The sequence below is a fragment of the Protopterus annectens genome, chromosome 1.part2 (assembly GCF_019279795.1).
Source record: "Protopterus annectens isolate FY-2018-M chromosome 1.part2, PAN1.0, whole genome shotgun sequence".
Classification (NCBI taxonomy): domain Eukaryota; kingdom Metazoa; phylum Chordata; order Ceratodontiformes; family Protopteridae; genus Protopterus; species Protopterus annectens.
In genome coordinates this window covers 903,879,771-903,896,743 of record NC_056727.1, presented here as the reverse complement: position 1 = coordinate 903,896,743, position 16,973 = coordinate 903,879,771, and the positions used below count along the sequence as shown (strand labels likewise).

The window sequence follows — 16,973 nt, the reverse complement described above, 5'->3', positions numbered from 1 at the left end:
TGAATTGCAGATGTATGAGTTCCAATGGGTCATACACTTTAACTAGTCAAGATGTGAGATTGGTTTTAATATAGACTGAGACTCCTCCATCTTTAGTTCCCTCCTATGCAGTAGCTGGTATAAAGGTGTGAAAGGCATTATAACCTTGCACTGCTGGGGTACTCTCAGTGACTTTAAACCATGTCTCCACTACTATGAGGTCTACACTCTCCAGGGAGAGGAAGGCTTCCAGGAAATGGAGTTTCTTGTTAAGATTTCTAGCATAGAGCAGTACCACCTTCAGATATTCCTTCATAGGTTCAGTTAAGTTGGTAAGTTTATCAGTTTGGCATTGCCTAAAAAAGACACTATGGGGTGGAAAAAGTCTTTGCTGATATCCAAAAGCCTGGAGGGGATAAGTGCAGACCATCTCTGGCAAAGCAGCGTGGTCTGTCAGCCATGTCTTCCCAGGCTGTCAAATATTGTATCCCCCTGGACAGACACCAGAAGCTAAGCCAATTGTTAAAATCAATCATTTTCTGTTGTAACATGGCATCATCCTTGGAGAAGGTAGTATGCTGTTCAAAATAGAGAAAATATGGTAGCATTTAGATAATATATGAGTTTAGAAAGATTGCTGTTAAGAAACTAGTTTTGATAACAGTTCCAGAACACACAAACTTTTACAAAAATGACTTTAGCAACAAAAACGAGAAAACAGAAAGGATTGTCACAAAACTTAAGGAACCTATGACAAGAAAAATAACTAGAGATCCTATAGAAGTATTAGAGATATTTTGGAAATTTGTATAAAGAGGAAAGAGCACAGATGGAAATACATATGGAAGACTTAATTATGCCAAGGTTAGAGAAAGATGAGGCTCAACAAATAATAGTTCAGATAGAAGGAAATAAAATAAAAATGGCGATACATAATCAATCTGTAGGGAAGTCTCCAGGATCAGTAAATACTCCTGTGGAAGTTTAAAAATTAGGAAGGAAGAAAGTGATAAAGATCTGGATGATTTTGATATGATTTTAATAGCAGGGGAAGGACCAGCATCTTGGAAGAAAGCTGTGGTGGCTGTATAACCCAAAGAGGGTAAAGACCCCTCGACCCAGCTTTGTATAGACTAATTTCAATTTTAAGCCACAATTATAAAGTGTTTATGTCTATACTAGATAAAAGAATGGCATTGGTGTTGCCAAAATAGATAGATATGGATCAATGTAGTTTTGTGATGGGGAGAAAAATATTTGATAACATTAATATAACGATGATCCAAAGGGAAGCAGAACACAAGAAAATACCTCTGTTGTTGGTGGGTCTTCATGCAGAGAAAGCATCTGGTTTTGTGTACTGCTCTAATTATTGTCTAAAATAAGTAAGACCAGACTTAATCTGAAGACTGATAGAGAGGTACTGTGCTTTCTTTGCATATCTTGCTGATTGGTTACTAATGAAAACAGTTACAAGAAATAACTGTGGAATAGTCAGTCTCAGAGAGCATGAAAACAAATAGCACTAATCATAATTAAAAAAAGATACTGTGATGTGAGATAACTTGTGAATAACTTGTGATCATTCTGTCTTCTGACAAAATGTTACTAATTCAAAAGTATAGCAGAGAAAAAGAAGTTATGTACTCACCATAACGTTCCATGTATGTAGTCCATCTCGCCAAACATTATTACGTGTGGAATTGGCTCAGACTCGGCCGTTTAGAAAGCCTGAAAACTTCTGATTGGCTCGTGGCTAATAGGTATCCCATGATGCATGCGTACATTCCCCAGATCTTGTTTGCTACTAGTCTATCAGGATAAGACAGGAAAAAGGACAAAGGTCCGGAAGAAAAAAACTGCAATAAAAAGCGCCCTTGTGGTAAAAACCACTGTAGAAAAGGAAAAACTGCATCCAGATCCTCCAGGAAGGGGGCTGGTGGGTGGGTTCGTAATAATGCTCGGCGAGATGGACTACATACATGGAACATTATGGTGAGTACATAACATCTTTATGTTATGTAGTCCTATCTCGCCTCCAATATTATGTGTGGGACAGCGTCCCTAGCATCTTGAATGGGTGGCTCACTGGAAGATACTCTTGAGTACCGGGGAACCAAACAAGGCTCTACCCCTGGAAGTTAAATCCAATTTATAATGGGAAATGAAGGTATGAGGGGTAGCCCATGTTGCTGCTGCACATATATCATCAATAGGTGTCCTGGCTTGGAAAGCAGCAGCCCATGTTGCTGCTGCACATATATCATCAATAGGTGTCCTGGCTTGGAAAGCAGCAGCCCATGTTGCTGCTGCACATATATCATCAATAGGTGTCCTGGCTTGGAAAGCAGCAGCCCATGTTGCTGCTGCACATATATCATTAATAGGTGTCCTGGCTTGGAAAGCAGCAGAAGTAGAAAAGGACCTGGTAGAATGGGCTTTGACTTTAAAGGGTAGCTCCTTTCTCTGAGAACTGTAAATAAAGGAAATACAACTAGAGATCCAGTTTGAAAGTGTAACCTTGGAAACTGGCAAGCCCATTCTCGCCTCAGTAAAGGAAATAAACAGCTGTTCTGGTTTTCTAAATTCTTTGGTCCGGTGGATATAGAAATGTAGTTGCCTGTGCACATCCAATTGGTGGAATGTATACTCTGCTTTATTGGAGGGATTAGGGAAGAACATTGGCACTTCAATTGTTTGGTTTAAGTGAAATTGAGAACAGCCTTTAGGAATAAAAGAAGGGTTGATCCGGAGAGAGACCCTATCCTTGTGAAAAATTAAATATGGAGGTTTAACAGACAGAGCCTGTATTTCAGAAACACGTCTGGTTGAGGTTATTGCTACCAGAAAAAGAGTCTTCCAAGACAGAAATTTCAACTGACAACTATGGGCTGGTTCAAAGGGTGGCAGAGTAAGTCTAGACAGGACTAGATTCAGGTCCCAAGGAGGAACGGGGTCTTGCACAGGAGGTCTTAACATCATGGAACCCTTAAGAAAGGATTTGCACAGTTTGTGAAACATAAGACTGGAATCATTAATCCCCACATGAAAATTAGATATTGCTGCTAGTTGAACTCGGAGTGTAGCAGCCGCTGAACCTTGGTGAAAGAGTTCTGAAAGAAACTCTAGAACAATAGTAATGGGAGCTGTAAATGGATCAACTTCTCTATTGTGTTCCCATATAGAAAATCTCTTCCATTTACTATGATGTAATTTTCTGCTCGAAGGCTTGTGAGAAGAGATAATAATATGAGTTACAGCTGGAGACAAATCATGAAGCCTGACTAGTGACGGAACTGGAGCAGCCATGCTGTCAGTTTGAGAGTGTGGAGACTGGGGTAAAGAGAACCTGACATGTGTGTCAGGAGGTCTGGCACTGGGTCCAGAGTCCATGGGTAGTCTAACAGGTGAGGCCCGAGAAAAGGGAACCAAATCTGATGAGGCCAGCATGGAGTGATGGGGATCATCTTACTTCCCAACAGCATTGCTTTCTGTATGACCTTGGGGGTGAGTGGAAAAGGAGGAAAAGCATAAAGGAGTCCCGGGGGCCAATCGTGGATGAGTGCATCTCTTGGAGACTCTCCCGGAGGGGAGATGAGGGAGAAAAAGGTGCTGCATTTGGTGTTTTAAGGGGGTGGCAAAGAGGTCGCAGCAGGGTTGTCTCCACTTCTGGAAGATCATACTGGCTATTTTCTGGTTCAAGGACCATTCATGAGGTAACAGTATTGCCCTGCTTAGCTTGTCCGCTATCACGTTGGAAGTCCCTGGGGTGTGCGTTGCAATGAGAAAGCATTGGGAAGAAATCGCCCAATTCCAAACTCGCAGGGCCTCTCGACATAAGGGGTATGATCTGGTCCCCCCTTGTTTGTTTAGATACCAGACAACCAACATGTTGTCGGTCTGGATAGCTATCGTCCCTAGAGGGAGAAAGTCGTGAAGTGCTTGCAACGCTAGAAGCACCGCTCTCATCTGTAGGACACTGATATGCAGATGGGCCTCCTGCTCTTGCCATGTGCCTTGGACAGTCCTGCCAAGATAATGCCCCCCCACCCTATCTGAGAGGCATCCGTGGTCACAGTGGCAACGGGTTGGTGCGGTACAAAGGGAGGCCCTGTGGTAAGATGACCTGGTTGAATCCACCAGTGTAGGTCCTTTTTGCAAGAATCTGTAATCAGAATCTGATGATGTAGAGACAACTACTGAAACGACCACTGGGATGACAGGAGCCATTGGACTATTCTCATATGTAGCCTTGCTAAAGTTACCAAGGTTATGGATGACGCCATAGTTCCGAGAAGCTGCAACACCACCTTCGCTTTGGCTCTCTGAAGAGGAAGTTTCCTGTAAATTTGTTGCACAAGATTCTGTATTCTGTCTGTAGGTAATCTGGCTGTCATATCGACCCTGTCTATGTTTGCTCCTATAAAAGTTATAGACTGAGTGGGCAAAATAGAGGACTTTTCCCAGTTTATCGAGATTCCCAACTGGGAACAGAGCTTGATTGTGGAATCTCTCGATTGAACTAGGCGATGCCTGGTGGTGTCGTTCAGGAGCCAATCGTCCAGGTATGGAAAGACTTGGATTCCCTGACGCCGCAGATGAGCTGTAACTACTGCCATGCACTTGGTGAATGCCTGGGGGGCTGTGGTGAGACCAAAGGGCAGCGCCCAAAACTGGTAATGATTGGCTCCCAGCTGGAAGCGTAGGTAGCTCCTTGATGCTTTGTCCATCATTATGTGGTAGTAGGCATCCTGGAGATCTATTGAGCACATCCAGCTGTCTCTCCCTAACAAAGGGAGTATGGATTGTAGAGTGACCATTCGGAACTTGGACTTCTTTACATGCTCGTTTAACCTGCTGAGGTCTGGGATGGGTCACCAGTCCCCTGTTCTTTTTGGAACTAAAAAAGAACCTGGAGTATGTTCCGAATCCTGTCTGGTCTGTTGGGACCTTTTGGATGACTCTTTTAATAGCAGCTTTTCTATCTCTATAGCTGCTTGATCCCTGTGACGGTGTGGTACATCTGGGATCCTTTTGGGAGGGCATGGTGGATGGGAAAAGGGTATAGAGTAACCTCTGGTGATAATGTCTTGTACCCACTTGTCTCGAGTGAGATTTAGCCAGGCTTCTGGGTACAAGGACAGGCGTTCCCCAACTGGCTCCAGAGATGCACAGTCGGTTCCACATCAGGAATGCTGATAGGGATGGTCACGAAAGGAATCGCAACTTTCCTGATTTTGTGGGCCTCCCCTGCCTCTAGGGCGACGTCTACCATTATTTCCTCCTCCCCTGCCTCTGAAGGAGGAATCACCTTGTGTGTTCTGGAAAGGTCTCTGTGATTTCTTGAACCACATTTTGCCGCTCTTCTGACCTTTAGGCTAAGGTCTAGAAGGAATGGTAAAATGGACTCCCACAGCAGAGAGAGTCTTTCCTTCCTGCTCACACCTGGTGAGGGTATCTTTCACCTTGGGTCCAAAAAGAGAGGATCTGTCCATGGGAGCATTGGTGAATGTAGACTTGAAAGGCTCAGCAAAGTTGCATAGACGCATACAGGAATGTCCTTTAATGAGACTCCTGAACCCGCCACCCTACTCGCACCATCAGCTGTGTATGAGATCAGCCGCATGGAGGAGTTAACAATAGATGTGATGGTAGCCAACTGAGCCGACACTGTAGATGGGACTGCTTCAGTAGGGGTACCCTGAAGAGTATCTCCTAACTCCTTTAGGAGATCTCTCTGAAGTCTCATAAAATGTGATAGATAGTTCAGCGATTGGAGTGTAAAAGCCACTGAAGAGAAGATATGTTTCCCATACCTATCCTTCATTCGGGATTCCTTATTAGGTGAATGGATAGAAGAAGAAGTCTCTGCTAGCTCCTTCTTAGTGGCTGCCGCCACCACCATGGCATCAACAGGTAGACCCTTGGATAAAAACTCTTTGTCTTTAGGGGCGGACAGAAATGTATTTGGCCACCTGGGGACAGGTTCCACGGCATTAGGAGTCTGTCATGCTTTCTGACTCACAAGATCCAGTAGTTTGTCAAATGGAGGAGACACCCATGAAGCAGAGGGTTGAGACCCAAAAGCCTTCAGGTACACTGACTCCTCATCAGAAGGGGTAATGGTGGGCCAGCCGCCTCTCTGCCTGAGGATCTCCAAAATGTCTGCAAAGGAGACATCTTCAGAGGACGACTTAGGGGACCCCTCTGACTCATCGAGGTCAGTGTCAGATGTGACAGATTCATCAGGGGAGTCTACATGCTTCCTCTTACATGATCTCTTCTGAGGGGGCACCTCAGTGGGATCTTCTGGGAAGGTCTCGGAAGATTGGGGGCTACCCAAATGGGGGTCCTGAGGCTGTGAGTCTCTACCATCCCATGGGAGAGAGAATACTGAGACCGTAGTCGGCACTTGAGGGAGTATAGCATCGGTACTCCTACGTGGTATGGATGAACTATCCAACATGCTCCTTATCTTCACGAAGACTGATTCCTCCGGCTCCAAACAACACCCCGGCTTCGAGGAGAGCATAGGCGCCGATGACTCCAAAGGAATCGGCTCCGAGAACGATGTAGGATCTGAGCTCACTCGGGCCAACGCCCCAAGAGGAAGACTTGGCACCAAAGAGGTTCGGTACCAAGTGTCCCCCTCAGGCCCGACCGAAGAGCTTCAGACCCTAGACACTTCGGACAGCGCTGACAGTGTCGGAGTGGAGCTCGGCTCCGAGACAACCACCTGGGGTGCTGGAGTCGAGGACACTATAGTCGGTACCGACAGCATCGGCTCCAAAGGCCCAATCTGGGTTAGAGAAGAAAAAAGAGTAGGATCGGTAACAGAAGTCGGCTCCGAGACAGAAATGGTAGGAGCCGATAAAAATTTTGGCAAGGCCGACGACTTAAGGAGTCTGAGCACCACTCTCTCGATGTCTTCTTCAGATAAGCTCCTGGGGGATCTGGAGGATAGTGTGGGAGACCTCGCTCTCTGCAATATAGGTGATTTTAGAGTAAGGGAGACCGGTGAAATGTCCGTAGACTGGCTTCGAAGAGGACTGCCAGTGACTGGCACCGAAGCACTTGGTGCCGATACTGCAAGTTCCGTGTCCAGAATCTCGATCAGCTCCGAGGACAGTGGAGCCGAAGAGACAGAGGCCATTTCCGATTTAAGTAACTTCTGTGGAGGTTCAGACACAGAAGTTGAGGCTGGAGAAGTCCTTTTTGAGGTCTTGCCCTTATCTTTTCTAGAAGACTGCGACCTAGCAGAGGAGGACGAACTGGCTAGGTCTTCCTTGAAGGAAGGTTTTAACATGCCTTTTAGAATCCGCTTATTCTTCCATTCCTGGAGCACTCTAGGACTAAAGGAATGGCAAAAAAGACAAGTTTCTTGAAGATGTATGGCCCCTAATCAGTGCCCACAGACGCTATCTCCATCAGTGATGGACATTGTTTGAGAGCATTTAGTACACTTTTAAATCCTGACTGTTTATGCCCTTTATATTCTTTAGACATAATGGCAGTAGCAATATAAGCGATTGGAAGAAGCAACCAACACACTCACTCAACAAGAGGAACTAGATTCTCTAACTTAAACAGATCTAGCCCTAACTCTCACAACAAACAACAAAGGGAGGTTTTACTAGGTTATCTAATTTAAATGAGCCTAGTGTAAAGGAAAAGGGAACAGACTAGTACCTCTAAGTAAAACGGTTTAGTCTAAAAGTGCACACTCATGGGAATCACACACAAAAGGCCAACAGGCCCAAGAATTTTATAGCAGTAATAAGTCAAATCCAGTAAAAAGTCAAGTCTGGTTAATATGACACAATCAGTATTACAATAAGGCTATCAGCAATAAGAAAAGCACTTCACACAAAGCTAAAAACTCCTAACAAGTACTAATAATAAAGAACTAAATCACTTAGCCATGGCCAACCAAAAGAAGCTTCCGACTGAAGACGCGGCAAATGAGATCTGGGAAATGTGCGCATGCATCATGGGATACCTATTAGCCACAAGCCAATCAGAAGTTTTCAGGCTTTATAAGCGACTGAGTCGGTGCCGAGGATCGGCTCCAAACCCACACATAATAATGGGGGTGAGATAGGACTACATAACATATGTTTGATGCAGTCATAATTATAAGCAAAATAACCCCAGAGTAGTGAAACATGAAGTGTGTGTGTGTGCTGCTTGGTGAGAAGCAGAAGTGGCCATTAAAGTGATTCTCTTGGCTGAAAGTGGGAAAAAAAGCATAGAAATCATTTCACTCATAAATGAGTATCACAGTTTCAGATTCAAATGCAAAACAGAACAAATGGAAATGTAAAGCTAGAAATGGTTGGACTGGACTGGGGACAAATTTTTGGGGGTGAGTTTATTATAGAAAGCTAAACTGTGGGGTTTTGATAAAAGGCATTCTGATTTCTTCCCACTAGCCAAACCAGCCAGAACATGATGCTTAGCAACTATTGTAAATTATCCCTGAATATAATATAATCCTGTTGACCTGTGGACTGGGGCATAGTTGGAAAACATCTGCATGTAAACAAATAATTAAATAAATAAAAATAAAGTTTCAGAAATAGTTGTAAGTGGCATGGTATGCAAGAAATACTGTTTCTAAGGATAGGCCCATGATTATTACTATTATCATTATTGCTGTCGTGTATTCTGAGGAAGTTCAATAGTTTTATTAGATTTTGTGGAAACAGGTCGACTGCAACAATGTATGAGAATTATCTGGGTAAGGAATTCCAACCATTCAGAGAAAGTAGAGAAGATAACTGAATGCCCATGAAGGAAGAAAGGGGTGATATGAGATGAGAATGTATAATGAAGGTCAGAAAAGTTCCATGATGTTTTTGGCCCACCCATTGTCTCACAATCAGTAACAGCTGCCCTACTGACATTTGTCCAGTATTTCCTGGCATCTGAGGACATTGGGCATAGATAGGAAGTGAGAGTTGGGAACTGTGATATTTTATACAGTTTCATTGTCAGGGGGGGATGGCACAGTGGATAGCATTGTTGCCTCACAGCAAGAGGTTCTCTGGTTTGATTCTTGGCTGGGGTGCCTTGTGTGTGGAGTCTGCATGTCCTCCCTGTGTCTGAGTAGGCTTTCTCCTTGTGCTCCAGTTTCCTTCCACATTCCATAGACATACAGTTGGTAGATTGTATGCTCAAAATTGGCCATAGGTATGAGCGTGCATGCCTGTGTGTGGTATGGAAGAATTGTGGCAAGACTAGCCACCCAGTGGTGTGAACATTGACTAGACAATTTTCGCTGTTGATGTGACACTTCAACTCCACGTGCAAAATTGGGAAAAAGGGGTTATGGATGTTTCAAAATGAGTCTGCTTCTTAACAGCATGGTCTGCTTGGTGTTATCTGCAGCAGCTTCCAAATATGCTGGAATGTGTAGAGTACTTAACTTGTAAAAACAGCTTTATTATATATTTTTGTTTAAGTTTGCTAACCAAGGTAGAGCACTGATCCACCTGGACCATGTTCTGGCTAAGTACAATTGAAATTATACCACAAAAATAAATAAGTAAACTTTAATCAATTTTAATGCAAGAATGGTAATGTAAGAGCAAGTATTCAGAGAAATATATGTCTAGATGATATACAGCATAAATGATAAGCAGACATGATACAAAACAAATCATTCCGTAAAAGCATTATGAAGAGTACCTGTACACTGTCATAACATCATATAGTATAATGTTTTTATGGAGAAAGTAATATACAAAACAAATTATTTACAGTATGGACAATTGACGGGAATGAGATTGAAGGGCAGTAAGACACGACTCAAATGGGTGGAAGAAGGGAAAGGAGAGAGAGAGAGAGAGAGAGAAAGAAATGTGTAGAGACAATTTGATCTCCCACCCAGGTTTAAGAGATCTGGCAGTCCTACATGACTTTGGGTACATATCTGCTGGTAAGCCAGGGTGCATACATCTGATACAGCACCAGGCAGACTCAGTGATTCAGTAGTCCATCAGAACAAGTCTCTTATAGTGTGTCTAAGTGAGTTAAGCAGACTTTGAGAAATGAACTACAGGAGAAGTTGGATATAGGGGTAATACAACAGACCTATAATTGATTTCTGTTTTAAAATATGTGATAAAATACAAGATAATAAATATATTATTTTTGTCAATACACTGTAGTAGCATATATTCCTGATACCTAACCAGAAACACTCAAGTCCAGGAAGCCAGCAAGTAGAGGGAAGGTTGAGGTAAATAGGAAGGGGATCTCATCAAAATGGTCCATATTGGGCCCAGTATTTGCTACGGCCAGCCATGCTACCACATTAAACAGAAACCTGCTTTCCTGTATTGATAGATAAACCGGTCCAAGGATGGCAAAAAACAGTACTCCCAAATGTAGCCCAGGGATTTTGCCACTGTACAAGACTTTGGCATAAAATTTCACGTAATTTGTAAAAACAAATATTTCATCTTCTGTTTGCGATAGAGCAATATGAACAAATTCGTTGCTGCTGTAAATTAAAACTCCGGTATTCCTATGGGCTAGGCTTGTAAAGGCTGCAGGGCCATTAGCCTAGTACACACCTATGACGTGTCCATATAAACCACTGCATGGTGGTTATGACATTTTCTGCGGGATCGGGGTGAGATATTGCCGCTTCGTAGTGCATATTTTGGTAATGGTGTAATTTGTTGTGCAGCGACAATATTTGTAATGGCACTCGCCACAAAACACTATAAAATCGTATTTATCTGGTGCGTCCCGTCTTGATATTGTACTATTTTACTGTCTCCTTTGGATATTGAATGAAAAATGGTCTACACGGACCAGCCCTCCTTCCCGTTTAAACAAAACAGAAAATAAACTACTGCATTTATCATTCGTTAACACTGCAATGTGACTGATACAAAACGGACCATTTTAGCCACGACTTCTGCAGTACAAAGTGGACCATTTTAGCCACGACTTCTGCAGTACAAAGTGCAAGAAGGTCTTTAAAAAGACTTTCATCCCCCCCACCCCACATGGAGATGAAGCCCTTGAACTTGATATCGCCCAGCGGCACAGCCCTTAAACTTGTTTTTGGAGAAAACCCTAGCAGCTGCATTTTCATTGGCTACGAGGGAGGCCTTTCCTCCAGATGCTAGCCAATTAGATCCAAGTTACTGTGTCCACGCCGCGAGCACGCTTGTATGAATGTGGTTTTAGAAAAGTAATGTAATTGCTATAAAGGCTGTTTTTACTTTACTTTATTAACTATGTGTATGGAAAGAAGCAATGTAGTTGCAGGGCTGAAGTACGATCAAACCCATATATATTTTCCATTATTAAGAACTAATCTTCTGACACTGAATCAAGCCCAGCAAATGAAAGGTGGGGTGGGCGGAGCTTAAACTTGTTTCTGTTGCTTCAGCTTAGTAAACTGCGCTGTCCTCGTGTAAGGATCTTGTTCAGGTTGTGCAAGTGTGCTGCAACAAGGGAGAAGAGTGCGTTGTGTGGTGGGCTAGTTTTACTTCGCTGTGGGATTAGTGAGCAGGCACTACGGTATACTGCGCAGTGGGTAAGTGTCTGTGTGTGGCTTTCAAAGGCCTTTTTTATTTGGGCTTGATTCTGACTTGTGCAGTTTGTGGTTACTTGCTGCAATGTTTTGTTTATATTTCACCCCCAGGAGGCAAGCATATGGGCCATACAATATGGCTTTGCTTTTCATTGTAGTGGTTATGTAGAATGTTTCCTTTTTTTTTTTTTTTACAACGTCCTGTGGTGGACTTGTGTTGGGCCCGCAGCTGATTTATGAAAACATTATTGTAAAATGTAAATAATGCTTAAATGCTGTAAAGTTATTTTTAGATAACTTTGGGCAAAAGCTATATGCGTCTTGCTATGGACATTCAGTGGTTAAGGGAGGCATTCTGACATGACATATTTTCAATATGTAGTCGGGAGCCAGGATAATCTTGGCGTAATATTTTGTGGAAATCAGTATTAACACAAGAAATAAAGTAGTGTGTGATATTGCCGCTTGTATACGGTTAACTATTTATTCCCAATCCACTGGTTCTTGAGTTTGTTCACTACCTCTGCAGCTGATGGTATGTTTTGTTTACTGCTGTAAGGGGCGTGGCGCTTAGCCTACTTTCCTGTTGTTAAACAGGAAGAAACGTGTTTGCTTGCTGATGTCATTGTGGGAGGCTTTTGGCAGAGTAGAAGTTGGGACAATTTGTTAAAGTTTCTAATGTGAAGGGGAAACACGTACGAAATAGCTGGCAATTAGCCAGTGTTCTTTTGGAAAGGCATTGAATGTTTAGCTAATTTTATTGATGTTCTAACCAGCACATCACTCTGGAAGGTTTTTTTTTTTTTTTAATTTATTTATTTTTTTTTTGGGGGGGGGGGGTTGTTTGAATTGTAGATCTTTGTGAAACCCAGAATTAGAAGTGGGTAAAGGAGGGACGTGAGACTAAAGTTTCACTTTGGAGTTTTAAATTGGAAATTCTTGGAAAACGTGGTTATATATGTATTGAATTCTGGTCGTGGCAGAACTTCCTGTTAACAAATTGAGACGTAAATAAATGATTTTTTTGCAGTCTGTTAATTTGATGTTTTTTTTTAGCTCCAGAAAACCTTAAACCGATAGTCAAACCGTCTTCACTAATGGAATATCGACTGTCTCTTTTTAGAGGACAACAAAACAAAACTACTTTTAATTAGGAAATGATTGGATAATATTGTGCTACTTTAGAATTTCAGTCAAATATCAGAATGAAGTGCAGAAATAATGCATTGTTTGAAAAGGAGCATCTGGGGTGCAGGTAGTGGTATTCAAGTTGTGTGCAGGTAATTCTTAGGCGAGCCAGTACATACATCTGGGGATGTTTTACACCATTCACTGCAGTGTTACCATTACAATCAAAATTACAAAAGTTTTAGTTGCACTACTACACTTCGTTTTAGGGGAGCAGTCTCCAGTCCATTGGGAGGGGTGGTAGATGAACTCATTGTAGGTTATAGAAGTGCAGCATATATTTCTGGAATATTCTGCAGAGTACATAATTTCATATCCCTAGCCAGACTGGACAGTTGTTGATGGATCATCATATTTTTAAAAAGTTATTTTTGCATACTTGCTGATCATGGACCATGAGCTACTACTGCTAGCTGTAGCAGTTGTGGGTCCAAACTAGGACCATTTTGATGAGACCACCTCTTCCACCCACTGGCCTCCTGGAGTTATTTATTTCAGATTCATTATCCGGAACATATGCCAACTGTGTATTAAAGCAAAACAACATCTTGATTTTGATTTATTAGCTTATATTTTGTTCAAAAACATGTTATAAGAGAACTAGACTACCGGGCTCCTAGATCCCCACAATTCTTTCCTGCAGTTTCTCTGATTGGGTCTGCATAACTCATTTAGTTACTCATGTCCGACTCTAAACCAGTTACAAGTGGCGTCCCTGGCACCCCTCCTGTTCGGTATATACTTCTCTGAGGTACAGACAAGCATGGGAGGACTATGGCTGACAAGTTCGCAGATGACTGCAAACTGGGGGCCATAATCGACTCACCAGCTGACACAGACATCCTCCAGAAGGGTCTCACAGAGGCAGGTACCTGGTGTCAAAACCATGGCCTCAAGCTGAAAGCCAAAAAATGCATAAGTCATCCCCTTTGGGAAAAACAAAGTGCCCACGAATTATCACATAGGTGGTAATCCACTAAGTGCGGAATATGTAATTAGGGACCTGGGGACCCAGGTAGATAGCAACCTCTCCTTCTATAATCACATTGCCAAAGTAGTTAGAAATTCCTTCACTGTAGCCTACCTAATCACAAAAGGGTTCACCTCTAGATCAAGAGAGGTCCTTGAGCCCCTCTACTCATCACTTATTAGGCCCATAATTGAGTACAATGCCCCATTTGGAATGTACCTTACTCGACACCTGCAACAGCTGGAAAGACCATAGAAGTACCTCACCAATAGGATTGTGGGCCTCAGAGATACCCTATGCAGCTCTTTTAAAAAAAAAAACTCAAGCTTTACATGGTTGCTTACCGTCTGCTCAGAGGTGATCTCTGCCTGACGTATAAGGCCATGTCCAACCCGGAGTTAATGGACATGCTCCACCTCAAGAAAACCAAATCTCTTAGAGCCACACACTCCGGTGAACTAAACCTCAGCACAACAATAAACTGGACATGCTGGAGGGATAGATTCCTGTCTCAGAGACTTCCCTTGCTCTGGAATAGAATTCCAGTTTATGTTAGGCAGAGCCCCTCGCTGACGCTCTTCAAGAGAAATCTTGATGAGTGGATGGGAAATCGTAGGTTTACCCCTGGGATTACTTCAGTGGCCCTGCTAGACAGAGGCCCAGGAAACTAATTTAAAGGGGAGGCGAAAGCAAACACATTCTGGCTAGGCTTATAAATGCCGTTGGGCTGATAGGCCAATATAATGGGACACTGGGTGCTGGGGCTCTGTGTGCAGATTTTTTTTTTCATCACTAAGATAGCTGCGGCAACTCTGTAGCTGGTCTTTCAAGAATATGGAAATAGGAGTAATGAGAGATGGAGTGTATATATGTTTGACAGCAACTATGTACCTGTTTGGATCTACTTTCAAATTAACAAAATCCTGAAATGTAAAATGTCAAGACCACAACTGTGAAAATTCATTAAGCTGAAAGTTTAAAATACCATAACTCAAAATATCGAAAAACTAAAAAGCAAGCGAAGCTAATAGGGTTGCCACCTTTTCAAATGCCCAAAATGGGACATTTTTTGCAAAAATGTGAGATTTTGCAGGACAAAACATACCCAAGGCTAGTGCAAAGGATAGAACTTCAATTTTTTGCCAAAATAAAAGCTTATTTTTGTAGCAATTGAGTGCTTATGCTATTTCATATAATATTTATGTGTTTCAGATAAAAAATAACTGTTTTATACAGGCATTAAAAAAAACTTAAGAAATACATTTTGTCTTAAAATCTCAGGGCATTTGCTATTTTTAGGGTTTTTCACAGCACACAACTGCCCAAAGTGGGACTATCCCTCGCAAAGAGGGGCAGGTGGTAACCCTACTAACCCTGCACCACTGTAAAACACATCAAAGAATAAAAACATACACATATCTAATTATCTGTGCTTAAGTGGGGCAAGCCTCCCTGAACCCCCCACACCCCCCTGCTAATTTTAATATATCAACTCCGAGATCGCACTACACTGGAGAGAACTGTAAATAATACCGTTCTGGCAGCGCATCTTGGGTTCAACACAGTCTCGTACTTAAATGCACACACTTACCAAGGCACCAGTTAACAAATACGAAAAAAAAAACATTACCTATAACATTTCATTTATTCCTTTATGTTTCCACTGAAAACAAAAATGTATTTCATACCTATCCAAAGTTTCACTCCGTAAACACCTAATGGTCGCCATACTTTTTCCTACAGACTATAAAATCTTAAAGGGATACTGCACAAGACTTCACTACAGCATTGTAACCGTCAATATTTTCAACTTTCAGCTAAATGGACTTTCGCAGTTCTGGTCTTAACATTTTGCGTTTTGGGATTTTGTTAATTCGAAAGTAGATCCCCCTGTCCCCACAGTACTAAGTGTGACCACAAATAAAATTCCTAATATTTTTTCTTATGCTTACACACACACACATACTTTGACAAGCCAGGTAGATCAAAAGATGTGCATGTACAGATGCACACTGTACACTTACCCACATGCAAATTGGAGAAACAGCGGTTCACCCAAGACATGCTTTTCTCCTGTGGAGGAATTCGGAACACCTGAATAAAATGCAGGTGGAGATAAGGAGGGCATCTATATTCTACACTGAAGGAACCACATACAAGAATTTAACCACAGAACCAAGCACTGTGAGATGACAATACAACTTACTGCAGCATTGCGGCAGTAATCGGTTGCTTTCATGCACAACCTACCCAGACTGTCAAATGCAGATCCTTATGTACAGGGTTAGTGTATGAGTGTGATGGAAAATGGAAGAAAGTATGGCTAACTAGTTATTGTAGAATAAACTGCAACCCCCTCCCGCCCCATACACATATATGCGTAAGCCAGAGCAATAATGTAATTTACTTCCATTTTATTGAATGCAATACATTGTATAATACTACTCCTGCAAAGCCAGTTCAGTGACTGTATAACTGTGATAAAATGACAGGATTAAGTTGATTTTGTTCACAGGCTGTCTCTGTACCCATCAGTTAGACATTTTATTGAGTGCATATGTGTACCTTAGTTGTCTGGTTATGATTTATAAACTGCTATAAAAAAGCATTCTAACTTGCCTTTATAAAGAAGTCCTGCAAAACTAGATTTTAGTTAAACAGGGTATGTAATCTTCATCCACAGATGGTCCCCATACCCAGCAGTAGCAGTTATGGCCATTTTTTGTTACTAGATGCAACTCGTATATAAAAAAAGATAGCAATTGATTTCTTCTCTTTCTTCTCATTTTAATTCAGAAAAGACTATGACCAACCACAGTGAAGAGTCCAGTTTGTTTCATACAGATATGCATTAGTTCATCGAAGCCAGAATTATAACTAGCATTTGCTGTAGGCCAGAGTTAGTCACTTTCATCTATAGACAGCCATGGTACCCAGCAGTTTCAGGGATTTTTGTATACAGTGGTCAGAAAATCTTCTGTCTGGCACAGCTGATTGCAAAGGGTATTTTCTTCTAGATCCAGAGAAGTCTTTAACCCTCTATATTTTGCACTGATCAGACTCCTTGTTGAATACAGTGCCCCCTATAGTGCATCTTACTAAACATGTCAAGCGACTGGAGGGATCCCAAAGGTTCCTGAGTTCCACATTTTAACTTGGAGGACTTTTGTATCAGTATTGTTTAGTAAGTTGAAATCGCTGCACAGCACAGAGAAGTGGTACCAATTTTTCACGTTCAATGACGTTAGTGTAGACAAAACATAAGTATTATGTAATGTAATT

General features: G+C 42.1%; 1 protein-coding gene across 1 annotated transcript in view; it reads left to right on the top strand.

The window, feature by feature from the left end:
• Window positions 1-11,188: 11,188 nt before the first annotated feature.
• The window catches only part of COQ8A (coenzyme Q8A), a 571,755-nt gene continuing 565,970 nt past the window's right edge, over window positions 11,189-16,973 (top strand). Inside the window, exon 1 of the mRNA XM_044059595.1 lies at window positions 11,189-11,536. The gene's annotated coding sequence lies outside the window, so the exon portion shown is untranslated. The remainder of the gene's footprint in view (window positions 11,537-16,973) is intronic.